Below are 18,706 nucleotides of genomic sequence, written 5' to 3'. Positions count from 1 at the left end.
TTCAATTCAGCCCCCTGGACATTTTTTAAAATATCCGACCCTTTTCTATTTGGATCACCCACCGACAATGCATGTGCCCCATTTAAATATTTCATTTTTGTAATTATGTGACCATGTCGGAAATTAGAGTTTATCGGGCGGTCAATTAATGACTATCTCGACGGCTCGAAATCCGTAGACTAAAGCATTCGGCAAATTTCTAACTAACCTAAAATTCTACATACGGGATAATCGGGACGTTAAATTTGGCTAAATTAAATCACTTGACACTTTTAAATGAATTGCACGAACCGATTTAATAACCTGTAATCGCATCGACAGTTCAAGAACTGTTAATCATGCCATTTTCAAAATTCACAATTTCAAAAGCACCGAGATACGTACAACGTAATCTTGATTTTCATGCACACACATATTTACCGATTCAAGGGCATGATTACCGGTTCTTGTCCTGCCGTCACTCTAGTGTAGGTTTGTGTTTAGAACGGGTTAAAACATGGGAAAACGGATTAATCTCAAACTCGGCTTAATCAAACATGGTCAAATAGTCAAATAGAGGGTTAGGTTTTGGGTTTTTAGGTGAAAAACACTCTTAATTTGTAAAAGCCATATTGTCATGATACAGAATAATCTAAAAACAATCCACACATTCGAGACTTGACTATGGATATCACGTCTGTCGAGTCCGTTAAAATAATGCCGGATGCTACATACCCTATCCATCACCCCTTTTTGCTTGTTTTAAGGTAGGATTTGTATGCCAAGATACCTCGGGTAATAATAAGTTAATTCACGTAAATTCGGCGATAACAAAACCCCATTGATTGTTTATTTGAGCTTGCTTGTTACATCTTTTGCACTTGATTGTTATGCGGATCGAGCCTGATCCCTTAGGACTCGATTCACACTGGGTCCAACGCCCATAACCGTCGATCACGGGATCCAATACCCCCATACACCGAGTGCGCATTTAATTTAATTTTCGGTCTTTTCCAAACTATACGGTGAGCATGAGTGAAATCATGGCCGAATGCGAACCGACCGGGATTTAGTCATTGTAGTTTGTCTTTTATTTATTTGAGAGAACAATAAAAGGTTTTACATTATACATTTATTCATGTAAAATCCCGGTCGGAGAGTGGACGGTCAGAGTGTTTCTTCAAATTTACGGTGTCAAAACGCATAAGATGAGCGAAACTTAATAAAGCGATAATTAAATTAAAATGGCAAGCCTAGACAAGCTAGAGTACCGAAAGGGCGTGTGGGATATAGGCCCACACGTAATAGAACCCCCGAATTCGAAATTTTCGGTTCCGTACAGACCATTGCCTTAGCATCTTAGGTGTACCCCGTACTCCTAGACCCGGGTAACTTGCCGGCCCTCGACCTTCGGGTCGTAAAATGGCAAGTGGCGACTCCTTCTCACGTGCGTCCGTCGCGCGTCCCCGGGAAGGTGGACACTCCCAAGCCGCGTTGCATTTAGGCTCGCGCATGCGTGCCCCGACGAGACGAAATTCGGGTGCGCACAGAGCAGATAATTTGCAAAATGTGTTTGAAGACACTTTTCATCTATTTAGCATTGATGTGGATTTTTGAAGTCCAATATTGGCTATCTTCCGATAGTCGAGCGAACTATCGGAAAATAGGACTGTCCATGTGGTATTCTGAAAAATGCCGTTTGGGGATTGTTTGTCTTCTTCTTGCTCTGTTGGCTCTAGATGACCTAGGATGTTCTTATGTTGTTCGCCCATATCATCTGCTTGCTCCTATTGACTTGAGGATGAATAGTGATTTCTTGCTCTGTGGAGCCCTCTTCTGTGATAATACTCAAGTCGTGGCATTGTTTGCTGTTGATGGATATTGTTTGACTTGTGGACCAAAATGGGGTGCTGACACTCTTTCCTTGCCAGGTGGCAACGGAGAGACGGGGTAGCAACCTCAATGGAGACAGCCTTACATTACACTTAAAAGGAATTATTACTGTACGAGACCCGTACTGTACATCTATCTCTAGTGAGGCAACCTCAATTACAACTTACTGCAGACAACACACTTCTCGTAAAGGGAGAGGGTGTCTTTCTTGCTTGGGTTCGTTCTTCAATTGGAGCAGCTTCGCACCAAAGTTGTACTTCCTGAGCTCCTGCTTTGAGCTTCAGCACTGTAAATTTGGTGTAATCCTCTTGACTCCTTAGCTGTTTGATGGCTGCTATCATCGTCCCGCCAGCCTTATAACTGGACCCACCGTCTTCAGGCTGATGAGTGAACTGGCACGTGGTAGTAGTTGCTCCGAGTCCTCTTACTTCCCCTATAGGTCTTGTCCAAATCATTATCTTCCAACAGAATCCATCCCACCTTGGCAATAGGCATCCTCAACCTGAGTTCACTTGCTAATAGAGGCAGTCTTCAGCTCACTATCTAATGCAGTCTCATTCAAATAGACCGAAGTCAATCCTGCTGGAGTATATCGATCTTTGCATTGGCAGATTGTAATTTAACAGAGTCCTCTGCCATGCCGATTGCTTCCGCACAAGCAGCATTCTGTCAATGTCGAATAGGCTCTGTAATTAGAATGTTCATGATCTTGCTTCTACTAACTTACTCGGAGGTACATCAGGACTTAGCATTTTATTAAGTGTTGCTTCCCTTGACCCCTATTCTTCATACTTGCAATATATAAGCGGATCTATCATCCAAGAAGTACATGGGCAGTATACCAACCTAGTAGAAGCTACGTAATACAAATATTATATTGTAAACAAATAGTATACGTTATACTAGGCCCATCGACCTCCTTGTAATTGGAAGGAAAGAAAAAAAAAAAGATGCCCTTGCAAGATTAGACATCGAAGTAGCAGAAGCCACATAATTATATATAAATAATGGTCTTTTTTTCGCTTGTAAAAAAAGTAATGGTTTTTTAATGAAACATTTTATATCGCTTATCCTATTAGTCAAATTCATAAGACGTTTTCACCGAAAATAGATAAGTTTCAATTTTTTCGGTGATAAGATAGGCGTTTGGGCTTAACGAAAGCATTTTCTTTGGTTAGATAACATGCATCTTTTGGACTGACAATTGAAATCTTTCTACTGGAAATTAGTAGATATGGTCCGAATCAAGGTACAATTTTTTGCTTGTACTAATATCATGGTCAAAACTTAAGGTGGGATTAATGAAATTTTCTTGATCGAATTCCATTGACACGTCCGATTATGATCTTGGCATCAACAAGTTCTTTGTTTCTTACATGTTTTAATGTGCAATCTGGTGATCTAGCTCGTTGGACATAGAGTCCTAAATACGATCTCTCTGCAATATTGAGTCCATACTAAGTCCTATTTCCATCATTGATGTTGATGATATTAATCCCACATAGAAAATATGTGTCAATATTCATTGGTTTATATAAGACTTGAGAACTACCACTTATTTAGCTTAAACTTTCAAGTGGAAATGGGCTCAAGTTTCCAAGAAAATTAAGGAAGCCTAAGAAGACAAATTGGGCCACATTGCACCGGTATCGCTGCCACGATTACGAAGAGGAGAGAGATGCTGAAAAATTATGGCATGTTTGGTTTGAAACTTTTTTTTTAACTCTACTTATTTTCAATTCAACAACACAATTATTACATTTTTCTTTTTCTTCAATTTTTCTAAACATTCAATTCAATTTTTAATATTAGATTCCCTCAACTATTCATTACTTGTTTCACAATTCAACAACATTATCATTACTTTTTTTCAAGTATTTATTACTTTTTCATACTTTTTCTCATAATTTAATAATATAATCATTACAACTCAAAATAAATATAATTATTGTGCATGTTGCTGTAAACTATTTGTTATAGTAATTTTCGAATGTAATCTCTTCCTTAGTTGTCTTAAAAGTGTTCCACCAAACAAAAGCTAGGCAATGTGGCCCAACGAGGAGCAAGAGAAAATCTAACTATATTAGTGGTCATTTGTCAAAGCTTGCGAGGGAAGCAAATACTTGAAGAGGACAACTGCAACAATCAAGTATAGCGTAGCCCAATTCAAGGAAGCCGTGAGCCCCCTGCTCATGACCAAATTAGCCCTGGTCAATTTTGGAGACTCAAAACCCGATCTCGATAAGAGAAACGAGTCATTATTATTTGCTTGGCTCATCAACACAGATGCCAGAAAATTTAATAGGATTAGCTTAGTGATTAAAGAGGGACGAGTAATTATTATTTGAAGAAGTCTCATGTTCGAGTTACCTCGAAAATCATGTAGGAGAATATTCCCTATGGGCCACCTGCATGACTTGTGGCCAGACTAATCTGTCTTGTGGATTTGAAGGATGTTCACATATTGGACTGTGGGATTGGCTGGGTGAAATCCAGGTACTCTCATTATGAAAAGAAGAAGAAGAAAGAATACAAATGCAAAAGAGGATTCAGTGATTCACGAGGAAGTCGGTGTAATTGGGCCCAAGCAAACACCCGTAGGTTTTAGGTACATATATAGGCAATTGAAATTATTTATCTTTGCAAATTTATTACAAAGATAGATTATAATAATATTCAAAAATCGCAATTTGCTAATATATTTTTATTTTTATTTTTATTTTTATCGAAATCTAGCGATGCTCTTAGCAAACCTTCAAACAATTGTACAAGGGATCAGGCACAAAAGCACCTTTAAGTGCGGCTCGAGTTCTCAATCCCAGGATTTGAAGATGGCAAGAAAAACCTAGGGGGCGTTTGGTTTCAGAGTTAAAGTAATTTTGATTTTGATTTTGATTTTGATTGTGGAAAAAGACAAATGAGATGGTATTATAAATTTGACTTGGGAAACGTGTGTTTTTGTTATTTAGTGGGTAGAGTTAAAATCAAAATCATGATTCTAAAATTATTTTATGAAACCAAACAAGCCCCTAGACTGTGGATAGTCAACTACAGCACTGTAGAAAGCAACTACAGTTTCAGTAGGCCAAAGAGGATAAAAGCCATAGTAGAAGCAACAGTATTTCTAAGCGAGGTCTAGCATAATCAATATAGATATGGCTAGTTTTTTTTTTTTTAATTTCCTTGCTCAGTTAATATCTTTCCTTTATGGGATTTATTATCCCCAATTCTTTTTTTCTTGTACAAGATTATAGATGAGGTGAGAGTGACGGAGAGATAAAGAGAGGACAATGTAACCGGGGTTCGAGAAAAATACTATATACTCCACAACTTCATCGCCCATAGTAAAAGAAGAATCGACAAAGCCTCCTTTGCCCGTGGACGTACAACTGGCACATCGTTGGCTCAAACCACATATACGAGTGTGTAAGTTTCTCTTCCCTCTTATCAATTTAATCCTTTTCGTTGAGTTTTCGAGGGTCAGATACCGGTCGATCCTAACAGCCACATATTTAACTGACCTTACACCATCAACAAAAGACAATTTTAAAGATAACGAAGAAAACGATAAGCTTGAAAGCACTCCCCAGTCTAACAGCATAAGCTTCTCGCAAGTTTTCACTACCTTTTGCTGCAGACCAGTGACGCCAATCATTCTGGTATGCACCGAGCTACAAATGGCATGCCAGATCCTCTCGTTAGAAGGTACTTCATCTCGTAAAACGTTGAAATTCCTTTCCTCCAAACAAAGTACAAGGGGGAATTCCACAAACATTTCATCAAGATCACATCTATAGCCTTCCTCTGAAGATTAGTGGCAGCCAATCTTCACTCTTCACTCCAATCACCTACCCTCTTGTTAATGATGCCCAATATATCTCTCACAAAAGGGCAAGTAAAATAGAGATGGTCCTCGGACTCATTGTCTTCCCCACACAGCTTGCAAGTGAGATTAACTATGGGATTCCAAAGAGAAACATTGTCTATGGTATTGAGTCTATTGTTAATGATGAGCCACCTAGTAAGCTGTGTAGAAGTTGAACCAAACTAGCTAGCTTATACCAGCCAATTACCTTCCTCCTTTTTTCCTCAATTCATTCCATTTCCCAGAAACAAAAAAGTTCCTTTTCTCTTTTAGCCTCCCAAAATTTGCTAGTTTATTTTACCAAATTACTCTGTATTTTTTTTAATGTATTCTAAATGCAATTTCTTCCCTTTGAGAAGGTCTTTCTTTACATTCTTCATTTCTAACTAGAAATAGAGCCTATCATTGATGATTGGTTCAAGCGATTCGACATTTGTTCCTCTCAAATAAGGTATTAGATTCGAGTCATTTGAATGGAGAAAATACATGATTAGAAGAGTTTTATCCCTTGGTGGACCGACTTAGCTCGAACGAGATTAGCAAGGATCCATTGGTCTTCTTGATACCAAAGTGTACGCCAAAATTAGAATTAAATATTTTGATCGAGTAAATAAACCCAAAGTCTAATCTACTATTTCCAAAAGTATTATTAGTTCCTTAACTAAAACATCCTCATTCATTTTTTAAGTAAGTCTGACTAGTATCCTAATTTCATGGCGCTCTCTTCCAACAATATCTTTTCCAATTTTACTTCATCAATTATGTTCTATCTTCCCTAATTTGATGATCCTATTAGATCTTACCTTTGTTTTTTTGGGTGGAAATCTTGGTATCCATAAGCCTAACGAGTGCCAATTAATCCAGTTCAAGCCGATCAGCCCACTAAAGGGATAAAACTCTCATAACATAGATTTTTTTCATTCATAAGACTCGAACTTGATACTTTGTTTAAGAGGAACAAGCGCAAACTATTTTAACTAATCCATATTGGTAGATATTATCTTTGTTTTATTTATTTATATATGTGATATGCAATACTTAGAAGTTTAAATTTCTACTTACTGTTTCACTATCAGTGAAGTCCTTTGATTGCAAAAATAATTGGGTAAATGTCCAAAAAAATCACAAACTTTAAAATTTTTTTAGGTTTTATTACAAATTATACTTTTTGCTAAGAAATACACGAACTTTGTAATTTTTTTGTTTTTTTCACAAACTATATTTTCTAGTTAAGAAATACACAAACTTTCATTTTTTTCAGCCCATATAGCATTTGTCCAAATTTCTGTCAGTATTGGTGACGTGGCCATTAATAGATGACACATGGCAAACGTTCACTAACGGTGATTGATGTGGTAAGCCATGTTATCAAAAAGCCTTAGAAAATTTGAGGCTTGGGCAGCCGGAGGTATGGAGGAAGGCGACGGCCTTCATAGCCGTCGCCCATGGAGCTTCATCAAAGAAGCCATCGAACGCTCTTTGTGCTTCGATCAAAGCCCTGAGGGTCTTAATCAAGTCCTCCGGGATTCAATCAAAACCATACAGAACTCGATCTCCAGCTTCGATTGAAGCCCCAAAGGGATCAATCATCGTAAGTCGATCCCTCTTTGCAAAGAGGGCTCAAGAAGCATCACAGAGGGCCATTGACGTTGTTGTGCTCGAAAAAGAAAATCAATAGAGAGATTAAAGATAACATCAAAGACGAAGTGCGAGGGGGCTCGACCGATGTCACATAGGGTTCGATGGAGTCCTCTGTGTGCATGATAGAGAGCTCGATCTAGCCCACTATTGTTTCAAGGCTTCGATTGAGCCATATGTCATTTTGATCGAATCCTAGAGGACTCGATTGAGGCCTCTGTGCTTTGATTGAAGCACACAGAGAGTTTGATGGTTTATCCAATGAAGCTTCATGGGTGGCAACTATGGAGGATGTGCCTTCCTCCCTACCTCCAGCAACCCAAGTTTCAAATCTTTTTAATATTTTTGATAGCGTGGCTCACCACATCAATCACCGTTAGTGATCGTTTGCCACGTGTCACCTTTAATAGCCACGTCGGCAAAATTGAAGGAAACTTGGACGGATGCTAAATGGGACAAAAAATGAAAGTTAGTGTATTTCTTAACAAAAAATATAGTTTGTAATAAAATGTAAAACAAAATTTAAAGTTTGTGATTTTTTTGGACATTTACCCAAAATAATTTTCCATCTCCTAGTTTATTTAAGCAAGTTACTATTCCATATTAAAATTCAAATATAAATTACTTTTATCCATCTTTTCCTCATCATTTGATATCCTTCATATTTTTTTGAGATTTTCAATTAATACAAATATTATAATAATTTGTCATTACTTATGAAGTAATTGAGTCTTTCACAAAGAAAAAGGAATTGTGTCTATCACATATAGAAGAGGAGAAGTTCGGCATCTGCTCATATAAATTACGAGTAATGAAATATACAACTGTTAGAAAGAAATCGCAGACTATATATGATCTATTCATTAAAATTAAGAATCACTAAACACAATAAATAAGTTTGTAAAGTAAAGATAAGATATTGGGTCTGTGCGCACCCGAATTTTAATTTCGTCGGGACACGCTTTGCGCGAAGCCTATGCAACTCGGCTTGGAAGTGTCCACCTTCACGGGGACGTGCGACGAACGCACGTGAGAAGGAGTCGCCACTTACTGTTTACGACCCGTAGGTCGAGGGCCGTTGAGTCACCTGGGTCTAGGGGTACGGGGCACACATGCTAAGGCAATGGTCATACGGAACCGGAAATTCCGAATTCGGGGGTTCTATTACGTGCGGTGGGCCTATATCCCGCACGCCCTTTCGGTACTCTAGTTTGCTAGGCTGGCCATTTATTGTTTATTTACTGCGTGAGTTATGTTGCGCTCTCCTTGCCCGTATTGACACCGCAAAGTCAGTGAATCAATTGATTCGAATCAGGAATCCGAAAGGAAAGTAAGTTCGCGCATCGAAGATACGGCTCGCTATCCTAGCTACGGTTCATCGAGCCACGGTGGTCGATTCCTCGTGCGAGCCGAAACCACGAAACATTAAATTTACTTGCCTTCCGGATAAACGAATTGACTTGATTAATTCTGCGCTCGGACCTCTCGCTCACCGATCAAGGATCCTTACAAATGAATGTACAAATAAAGTTCCTTACAATGTACTCTCAAAGAAATACAAATTACAACTGAATAAATGAATCCCCGATCAGCTCACATTGGGTCAATATTTCGCTCTGGCTCACTGTGTATTTTGAATGACCGATAAATAAATTAAAGCAACACAGGCTCAAAGAGCCGGGGGTCGGGTCCGATCGGACCGACGGGTGATAGAAGAATCGATTAATTCTCACTATAACCGTTGGACCGATCGAGCTCCCAGGTGATATCTAACCACGATTCACACATCCGATGTAAGTTGCCTTCCATATAGGCCGTACTTCGAGCGTAATGGTGACTCGAGGTTAGATCCCATTCCGCACTTAGGTTGCATGCATTCAATGTGTGAGGGGCGTTGGACCTTGTGTTCGGTGGTTTAGGGCGTTGGACTCCGTGCAACACGTAACCTATGGGTTCGGGCCCGAACCGCAACAAATCGACAAAAGAAAATGGAAAACAGAAGAAAACTGATAAAGCTGACGGAGAACAGACGAAAACTGACAAATGCAGACAAGTACAGACAAGTTGTGTGTTAAGCCAAATGTACATGATTTAATCAGTTATTAACCGGGGTTGATTAGCAAACAATGTGCCTAACTTAAATGAGTAAAGAGAGGGGCTAGGATACGGTTCTAGGCCAATTACATGTGTGAGTTTGTTTTAAGATTTTATTTTGTAAAATGTCACTGCGGTTTCACTGAATATGCCAAACTCGTGTTTTGACTCTAGATTTGGAACCCAATATTCCACCTATCCATTATCTATTGTTTGATTAAGTCAAGTGCATGATTAATCCAGTTTTGTATGTTTTGCGACAGTGGTAATAGTGCTAACTACCCGAGTCTATGGTAGTATGACAGAAGCATCGAAATCGAAAGAAATGGCCTACGCGAATAACACTCGCGCTTGAACGGGTTGCCCATCTTCGACCGTGAATCGAAGTGTTTCGATCTCCCTAACGCCTAGAATGTCGGCGAATCACGAAACAACCGTTACGCCCTTGAACTGTAAAATGTGTAAAGTGTATGTGTGAAATTTGAGATCACGTGACACGAACTACCGAAAGTCGGTAGCCGGTGCCAATCAATCCCTTTGGTCCATCAAGGTCCTGCCGACCCCGAGAGAGTCGAGAAAACGATCGTTCCGCCCGGGAGTGGTCTAAGGAAGGTTCATACACCCCGACCCGAGCTGCCTCAAATTGGGCTCGGACTTGAGTCGAGGCGCGAGAGCATTCGTTAGATGTCCATGGTACGCGTGTCAAGTGTCTCGATGCTTTCGAAATTGTGGGTTTTAAAAGGGCGTTTTCGATATTTCGTAATTCGTCGACGCGTTTATAAATTGATATTCATACGATTTTATTTAAACCGAATGATTTAATTAACCAAATGATATGTCTCATTTCCCATTTGTGGAATGATTTAGTGATTGAGGCATTGAACCTCAATTGTTATGGATTAATGAAATGGTTGTTCGAAATTAACGCGCCTAACATACAAACTAACGCGAAACTAATGATTGAACGAAAAATGTAATTGCAATCAATTCCAAGAATCGATTTTAAAGCGATAGAGGAGGCCATACCCGACTCGAGGGAGGTCAAAGGGCATTCGGTCACCCTCCAAGGAGGAAGCCGAAAACCTCCTTGACCCGGCTTAGGTCATGGATTGTCTCCTATATCGGTTTTGGCCGTTTCTTGTATGCATAAAACATCAAACACGATAATAACGCACATTTTATAAAGCCGGTGTTGCCATGGTCTTGGAAGACGCAAACAAGCATACAAGCATGGACAAGCATGATATTTAAAGGAATCGATAAAACGGCACCGACTCATGGAGACGAAAAATGTAAAAATGTAAAAACTCGAGAAATGACATATGTCGGGGCAAGGAAACCGTGTATGGCCCGGGAGAGTCAAGAGAAGCTCTCGGCCACCTCCCTTAGGGTGAAGCTGAGAGGCTCCCTTGGCTTGCCCGAGCCAATAAGGTTTCCTCAACTCCGAATCGAGCCTTTTCACGATATGCTAGCATACTATAACGATAAAAACATGCATAATACTATGTGAAAATGCATAAAAAAAAAACATAAACTCGCATGCAAATCGGTCATGGACCGCCGTATCGCCCCCACAAATGCAAAGAAAACGTAAAAGTCCTAACTTCTCTAAGTCAGGAATGGTTATACCTAGCCCCGGGATGTGGGAAAAGTCGGGGAAAGTCATAAAAGGGGGGTTCGGGAAGTCGGTTCTGCCCCCTGGAACAAACAAACCTGAGTCAGAGCAGTCGGGTCGACTGACAAACCCGACTGGCAGTCCGACTTGTCGGGGCCATGCCGGTCGATCTGGGTGGCCTTTTTGCGCAAGGCTGGTTGCGTTGAATTCCCAAGAGACTAAGGATCACGTCTGCGGTGATTTTGGGAGGAGAGCACGCGTAGATTTTCTGGAAATAAAAAACAAAGTCGGGTCAGTTAGCAGAAAACATAACACGTATGAAACAAAACAGACCCGACTGGGCATCAGGAAAGAAATGGTTGTCCCGAGGGCTCCCGGTGGTATTTTGATGCAAGGTCGGTGGCTTCGGACTCGTAAGAGATCGAGGATCGTGGCTGTGGTGGTTTTGTGAAGATTGCACGTCTAGATTTTCTTGAAATCAAAAGCAAAGTCGGGTTAGCAGAGACGAAACAGACCCGTCTGGAACAAAACAGACCTGACTGGGCATCGGGAAAGAAATGGCTATCCCGGGGGCTCCCGGTGGTATTTTGATGCAAGGTCGGTTGCATTGGATTCCCAAGAGGCTAAGGATCACGCTTACGGTGGTTTCGTGAGGGTTACACTCCTAGATTTTCCTGGAAGATGTAAAGAAACCGGTAAAAAATTGGAAAATTTTGAGAAGAGAGAAAGGAGAGAAATGGCGGTGGTGCACGGTTGAACGGCTCTCGGCACGCGACCACCTTGTCACGGGGGAGAGTGAGGGTCATGAGGAACCCCTAGGAAGTGATGGCACGACTTGCCATAGTCGTGAGGTAGTGGAAATGTCGAGGAAGCCCGGGAAGCCGTGAAAATGCCTACGGGACCTAGTTCTGGACAGAGCTGGTTCGGGCTACTGGAAGCTTCAAATCGCAAAACTAACACCGGAAATGGACTCGGGAGGTCGAATACATGTTGGGTATGTAGTTTGTTTGAGGCTCGGATAAGTCGGGAAGGAAGAACTCGCCTAGAAACCGAGAAACTCCCTACGGACCCGAATCTGGATTGGGCTGAAACGGGACCTAGATGACTTCAAATGGCAAAACTAACACCGTGAATGGACTCAGCAGGTCGAATACGTGTGGGATATGAAGTTTGGTCGAAGTTGGCTTAGGTTGGGTGGCGGTCGCTGGAAAACGGTTGAATTTTCGGGCAATTTTACCTTGTAACCGGGCTGAGGTGAGGCTATGCGATTTTTATGGAAAATGCTGGACTCTAAGGGGCTTGAGAGGATTTCCTAGAGTGAAAGAGCTTGAGAGAGAATGGATAGTGAGTTGATTAAGTTAATGACCCAATGGACTTATAAATGCAAACTTAATGGCAAGGTTGAGTGAAGTTAAGTGCAATTAAATGGTGCTTAGAGCATCCGAATTTCTTAAGAGAGATTAGGGAGGGGAATTGGTCTCTTGAGTGTTGGGGAAGCTAAGGGAAAGTTGATGGGAGGTGATGGATGGAAGAGTGAAGTTCATAGGTGTAAGAGATATTTTGAATTTGAGTAGTGGAGGCTCATTTGGCTTGCCTCTAGAGGAGAGCCATGGCTCGCGGCTTGTTTTGGCTCGGCTCGGCTCGGCTTGGCTAGCTCAAGGGTCCCACTTACCTAGGAGAAAAGCCGGAAGAAGCTCGGGGCTCGATTGATTGTGTGTTTGATTTCCGTGGCTTCCTTGAACGATGAATTATCAATATACGCGTGAATACGATTTTAATGAGCCCAATATTGACATGATTCTCGTAAGCGAAAGCTCGGGTGACCCGGGGACTCGAAAGCCGATTTTGCTTCGTTCGGATGATCGAAGCGAAGTTGTCAATTTCCGTCGCCTGTTCGTGCCTTTGCGTGTTGTACTGCTCGAGTCGGTGTGCTTTGTTTCTTGGGCAGAACAGTTGACTCGCTGACCCCGGCTAGAGATCGATATTCAGAGACATCCTAGGAATCCGCAAACGGGGTTCTCTCAGTGTTTCCCAAATGTTCTGATGCGTTCGGAGACCACTACAATCTCCGTTTGTCAGAAACGAGTCCCGAAGGTTTGCCAGGAGGCGTTCGTGACCATTGAGACGTCATTTGGGAGACCGGTATGATTTACTTGGTTCGAGCCGAAATGATTTCCTAACCCTTAGGGGTTGTTCGGAGTGGGTGGTGCGGAGCTTGGACGTCAACATTTCCCTAAATAGGCTCTAAGCGCGAAATTCCGTCTAAAAGGGGCCCTTTTGTCGCCGGAATGGTACTCAGAAAACCTAAATGGATTGTGCAATGTGATTAGGGTTCATTTCACCGGGCCTTGAGATCCTTGGGATTGGTTGGCATAGATTTCGTGCACCAACGATTTGTTAGAAGGGTCTCCGACTATGTTTCTGTGTAGAAAGGACCCCATTTTCGGGGTCGGGATTCACTTGGGAGACCAAGATGAGTTCCGAAAAGCAGTCAGAAACCTAATCCAAGGTCCTGGTGACCATCGGGTGTGTGTAGACTTGTTTTTGAGTGCGGTTTATTTGTTCGTGGATCGGGCCTCCCAAGAGCCCCGTTAAGAAAAGCGTTTGCGAATGTTCGGGGGTGCCCCGGCTTAAGCAGAAGACTTCTGAAATGTGCTCGGAGGTGCCATCGGTCATTTTGGTACCAAGAGGGATTTTTAGAGTCGCTTATTGGGTACCTTCTGACGCTCCGGTGATCCGACGATGAATATTGCCACAGTGCCGACTTCCGCTGTTTTAGGGCTCGTTATTTGTTTGCCCTTCCGATTGCCCCTCTTGCACCCCTTGATGGCTTCTGTCTCTTCCTTGTAGTTCATGTCTCCGGGTCCCCATGTTTGCGTCCGTCAGCCCGACCATGAATAGTGACCCGAGCTTTGATCGGGTGATCCTTGTTGGGAGCTGGCGAGCCAAAATGGGGTGCTGACAAGGTCAATGGAGGAGAAATAAGATAGATTATAGGGGAGGAATTTTTGGTAAGAATAAGGAAAAAGAAAAAGAAAAAAAAATTTTCGTTAGAGAGAACAATGGGATTAAGGATTAACTCATAGACTTGCTTAGAAATTGAATAGGGATATTTTAGTCAAGCAATTAATAATACTAGGGGAAATAGTAAATTTGATTGTGGATTTGGCCTCCGTCTCTATAATAATATTCTTTTTGTTTTTCTTGGGGCCTTAAAATTCGAGGACTACTCCTACCAAAAAAATTGGATAGAATATTGGGTGTCAACACCCAATTTCGGTCCACCAGCTCCAGAGGGGCAAAATCGTCATTTTTGCCATTCATCGGAGGGAAATATTTTCATCTAATCGCTCAAGCGCGCACGACTTCTAAAAATAGGAAATTTTCATAATTTAACACCAATTTTATGATTTTTCAAGAAAATAATGCTATTTAGGACTTCATTGGATTTCGCGCGTGTCAGCGTGAATTTTCATAATCCGGGACTAAAATTAAGACTGAAAAATATTTTTATTGCATAACGTTAATCCATAAATTTTTCCGAACACAATGCCTGTCCCGAATCATTTTTTCGACCAGATCAAGGCACCCTCCTATAAGCTACACCCGATGGTGGCCCCGTAGCCCTTTTCAATGTGGGGCATAGATGTGATCGGCCCTATCAATTCCAAAGCATCCAGCGAACACCTGTTCATTTTGGTGGCTATCGATTACTTCACCAAGTGGATCAAGGCCATAAAGCTCGCCTCGGTCACTACAAAGGTCCTGGCACGTTTCCTCAAATGCAACATCATTGCCCGATACGAAGTCTTCGCGACAATTAACACCGACAACGCTAAGAACCTGAACAACAAGATCATCGACGACCTCTACGAACAATTCAAAGTGCAGCATCGCAACTCCACGCCGTACCGTCCCCAAATGAATGGTGCGGTGGAAGCTGCGAACAAGAACATCAAGAAGATCATCGAGAAAATGACGCTGACCTATAAGGATTGGCACGAGATGCTCCCTTTTGCGCTCTTAGCGTACTGAACATCTATCCGCACTTCAACCGAGGCAACTCCGTACTCCTTGGTCTACGGCGTGGAAGCGGTCCTCCCAATTGAAGTGGAGATTCCTTCCATGAGGGTTCTCGCCGAGTCTGAGCTCGAAGAAGCAGAATGGGCGAAACAGCATTACGAACAACTCAATCTCATCGACGAGAAGCGGCTAACAACACTCTGCAACGACCAATGCTACCAACAAAGAATGGCCCGAGCGTTCAATGCAAGGGTCCGTCACCGCGAGTTCAACCCCGGTGACCTCATCCTGCGAAAGGTTCTTCACATTACATCTGACTCTCGGGACAAATTCACATACAAGTATGACGGACCCTTCGTCGTCAGGGAAACCTTCTCCGGAGGGGCAATTATCTTAAGCGACATGGACAGGACCGAAAATGCGCTCCCAGTCAACGCCGACGCCCTCAAAAAGTACTATCCCTGATAGCCTTCTTCGTCATTTTGCAGCCTCTTCATGTCCTCGCGAGCTGCAAGCCACAGTCTCGACCTTTGTTTTCTTCTGTATTCTTCAGACTCCATGCTCGTTTCACCTCAGCGCATCTTCTGTCATCAGCACCTGTGCTCTTTCCATTCAAGTCACCTTTGAGAGCAAAGAATAATTTTTCCGCTAGGTCGAAAACCTTCTCGAGATGGCCTAGGCAAAAGTTAGGGAACGAGGGGCACGGTTTAAAATCCCGCAAAGGGGAGCCGTGGCAAAAAGAGAGCACAAATCATATCCTCGCTAGACTGAAAACCCGCAAAGGGCGGTCTAGGCAAAAGTTAGAGGAACCGAGAGGTGCGATTGGACCCTATCCCGGGCGGTCATAGTAAAAAGTGAGCATTCATGAGAGAAAAGTCAAATAAAATACCCCGCTAGGCCGTCACGCGTTTTGCGGCCTAGGAAAAAATTAGGGGTAATTGTCGACTCTACCACGAAAGAACAGCAGCACCCCGCGTGAAGCTAAAGCTAGTAATGGTTCGGCAGTCCTCAATGCAAACAAACTCTCTTCGACTCTCCAAGCTCGAGACACACCTCGAAATGGAATCGAATCGTTGTATCCTTGATTTGGAGAATCCTAAAGATCATTCCCTTTGGCTTTACTCAAAGCTTTGTGGGCCATGTCCCCATTCTGCAAAAAACCTTTCTTTTAATCAAACATGAGTACGGGGACACGGCCACCCCTCAAATGACCACCAATTTTAGATCCCCGAAGCATCATTACATAGATTTTCTTTGCACATCGTAATTCCAGCAGTTTCACGCGACTGACGATGACCGTTAGCTGCCATCCTCCTACGCAAGTACGAGCATGCGGATTCTGAGAGGCGTCTCCTCCTGACGGACTCATGTCTACCTCATGCGACAAGATCGAAATCTCAACTCGAGCAAAGGGCCGTTAAGGGAACCACACGACACCATTATTTATCCCACCCCTTGATCATGCGACAAGCGCAAGCAACACCTGACAGCAAACCATCAAACGTGGTTCGAAACGCGAAATTTGACAAATCAGACTCAGCTCTTCCGGCGTCCCACACAACCCCCTTAACATCGATTTCTACTCCTGCATTTATTTCTGCATTTACCGCTTTATTGGCTCCGGCCCTGCATTTATTATCGCATTTTACGACTTTATGGGCTTTGGCCCCGCATTTACTGCTTTATGGGCTCCGGCCCCGCATTTACTTCCGCATTTATCATTTTATGGGCTCCGACCCCGCATTTATTTCCGCATTTACCGCTTTATGGGCTCCGACCTCGCATTTATTTTCGCATTTACTGCTTTATGGGCTCCGGCCCCGCATTTACTTCTGCATTTACTGTTTTATGGGTTCCGGCCCCGCATTTATCACTTTATGGGCTTCAGCCCCGCATTTATCGCTTTTGGGTTTCAACCCCGCATTTACTTATGTATTTACTGCTTTATGGGCTTCGACCCCGCATTTATTTTCGCATTCACTGCTTTATGGCTCGGCTCCGCATTTATTGCTTTGAGTTACAAATTCACGCTTGCTCGTTTCCTTGCCCTTATTCCTTTATTTTTCTCTCTCTCACAATAGATCTGCGCGTAGATAGCTTACTCCCATACATCCAAAACGATAGAGCAATCGACCATTGGGAAATGTCCAGACAGTTGTCGGGATCAAACGGGGCGCTTCTTATAGTTTTTGGCTGCATTCTCTATCCGAGCACACAACCAAAGAATAGCAAGCTGTCAGCACCCAATTTCGGTCCACCGGCGTCAGAGGGGCAAAATCGTCATTTTTACCATCCATCGGAGGGAAGTATTTTCAGCTAATCGCTCAAGCGCGCATGACTTCTAAAACTAGGGAAATTTCATAATTTAACACCAATTTTATGATTTTTCAAGAAAATAATGTTATTTAGGACTTCATTGGATTTCGCACGTGTCAGCGTCAATTTTCATAATCCGGGACTAAAATTAAGACCGAAAAATATTTTTCATAATCAGCATCAATTTGCATAACGTTAATCCAAAAATTTTTCTGAACACAATGCCGGTCTCGAATCATTTTTTCGACATCCAATTGTAAAGACAAGAATTTTGATTTCTACGCGCGTTAAATTTGAATTTCTAAATCTGAAAAAAAATTAAGAAAAAAAAGAAGACAGCTGTGGGCCGATCAGGGTCGGTCATAAGTCCTGACCGACTTCTGACCATTACCCATTATTTAAAAAATAAATAAAATAAAATAAAATTGCAGAGGCAACGGTCAGGAGTTGACCGTTGCCCTTCATCCCCTTCTTTCTCGCCCCCACCTTCTTCTTCTCCCCTTCGGCTGAGCTCTTCTTTTCTTTTTTTTTTTTCGGGACCACACATCCCGACTCTCCCGGCTGGATCTCCTCACACTGCCTCACCTCCAGCTCACAGCTCGTCCTGGCCGCTCACTCCCTCGGCTCATTCGACCCGAAACCCTAGCCGCACACGCCCACGGCTCCTCCCCGAAACCCTAGCTCCCTTTCCTCTTCTTTTCCTTTTTCCTCCTGAGCCGAACGAAAGGAGAAGACCCTAACTCTCCCTCTCCCTCTCTCTCGGCCTTCTCCCACCATATAAAAAGGAAACCAAAAGAAACCCTAAGGCTGGTTCTCTCTCTCCCAGACAACCCTAACTCTCCCTTGGATCCAAAACCCTAGCCGAAACTTTTTTTTGTCCCAATTGACTTCTCAGACGGCCAAGAAACAAACCCTTAGCTCCCTTTAGACCATTCTCTCTCAGCTCGGACCCTCCCTCAGCTCAGGCTTCCCCTCAACTGCCTCCATTTCTCTGCCCTCTAAGCTCGGACGGAACCCCCAGCTCGAAGACAGTCCTGTCGACCTGACCTCATGTCGGTTTTCATTCGGTCCCAGGCACAATTGAGGCAACCTAGACTCCCTTCCAACTAACGAGCCATCTCCCGTCGCGTACCACTACGTCCCTGGGGTAAGGAGTTGACTCGCAGAGCCGAAGAGTCGCCCCCGTGTCTCCTTTTTTTCTTCGGTTTCCCTAGAGCTCTCACGGGTTCTTTCTTTGTCTTTTCGGATAACACAGGTTCGGGCCACCCCAAGGTCGCTTCAGG

The sequence above is a fragment of the Punica granatum genome, chromosome 5, assembly GCF_007655135.1.
Source record: "Punica granatum isolate Tunisia-2019 chromosome 5, ASM765513v2, whole genome shotgun sequence".
NCBI classification, from domain to species: domain Eukaryota; kingdom Viridiplantae; phylum Streptophyta; class Magnoliopsida; order Myrtales; family Lythraceae; genus Punica; species Punica granatum.
The sequence above is the reverse complement of the archived record's forward strand: the minus strand, read 5'-3'. Positions refer to the sequence as shown.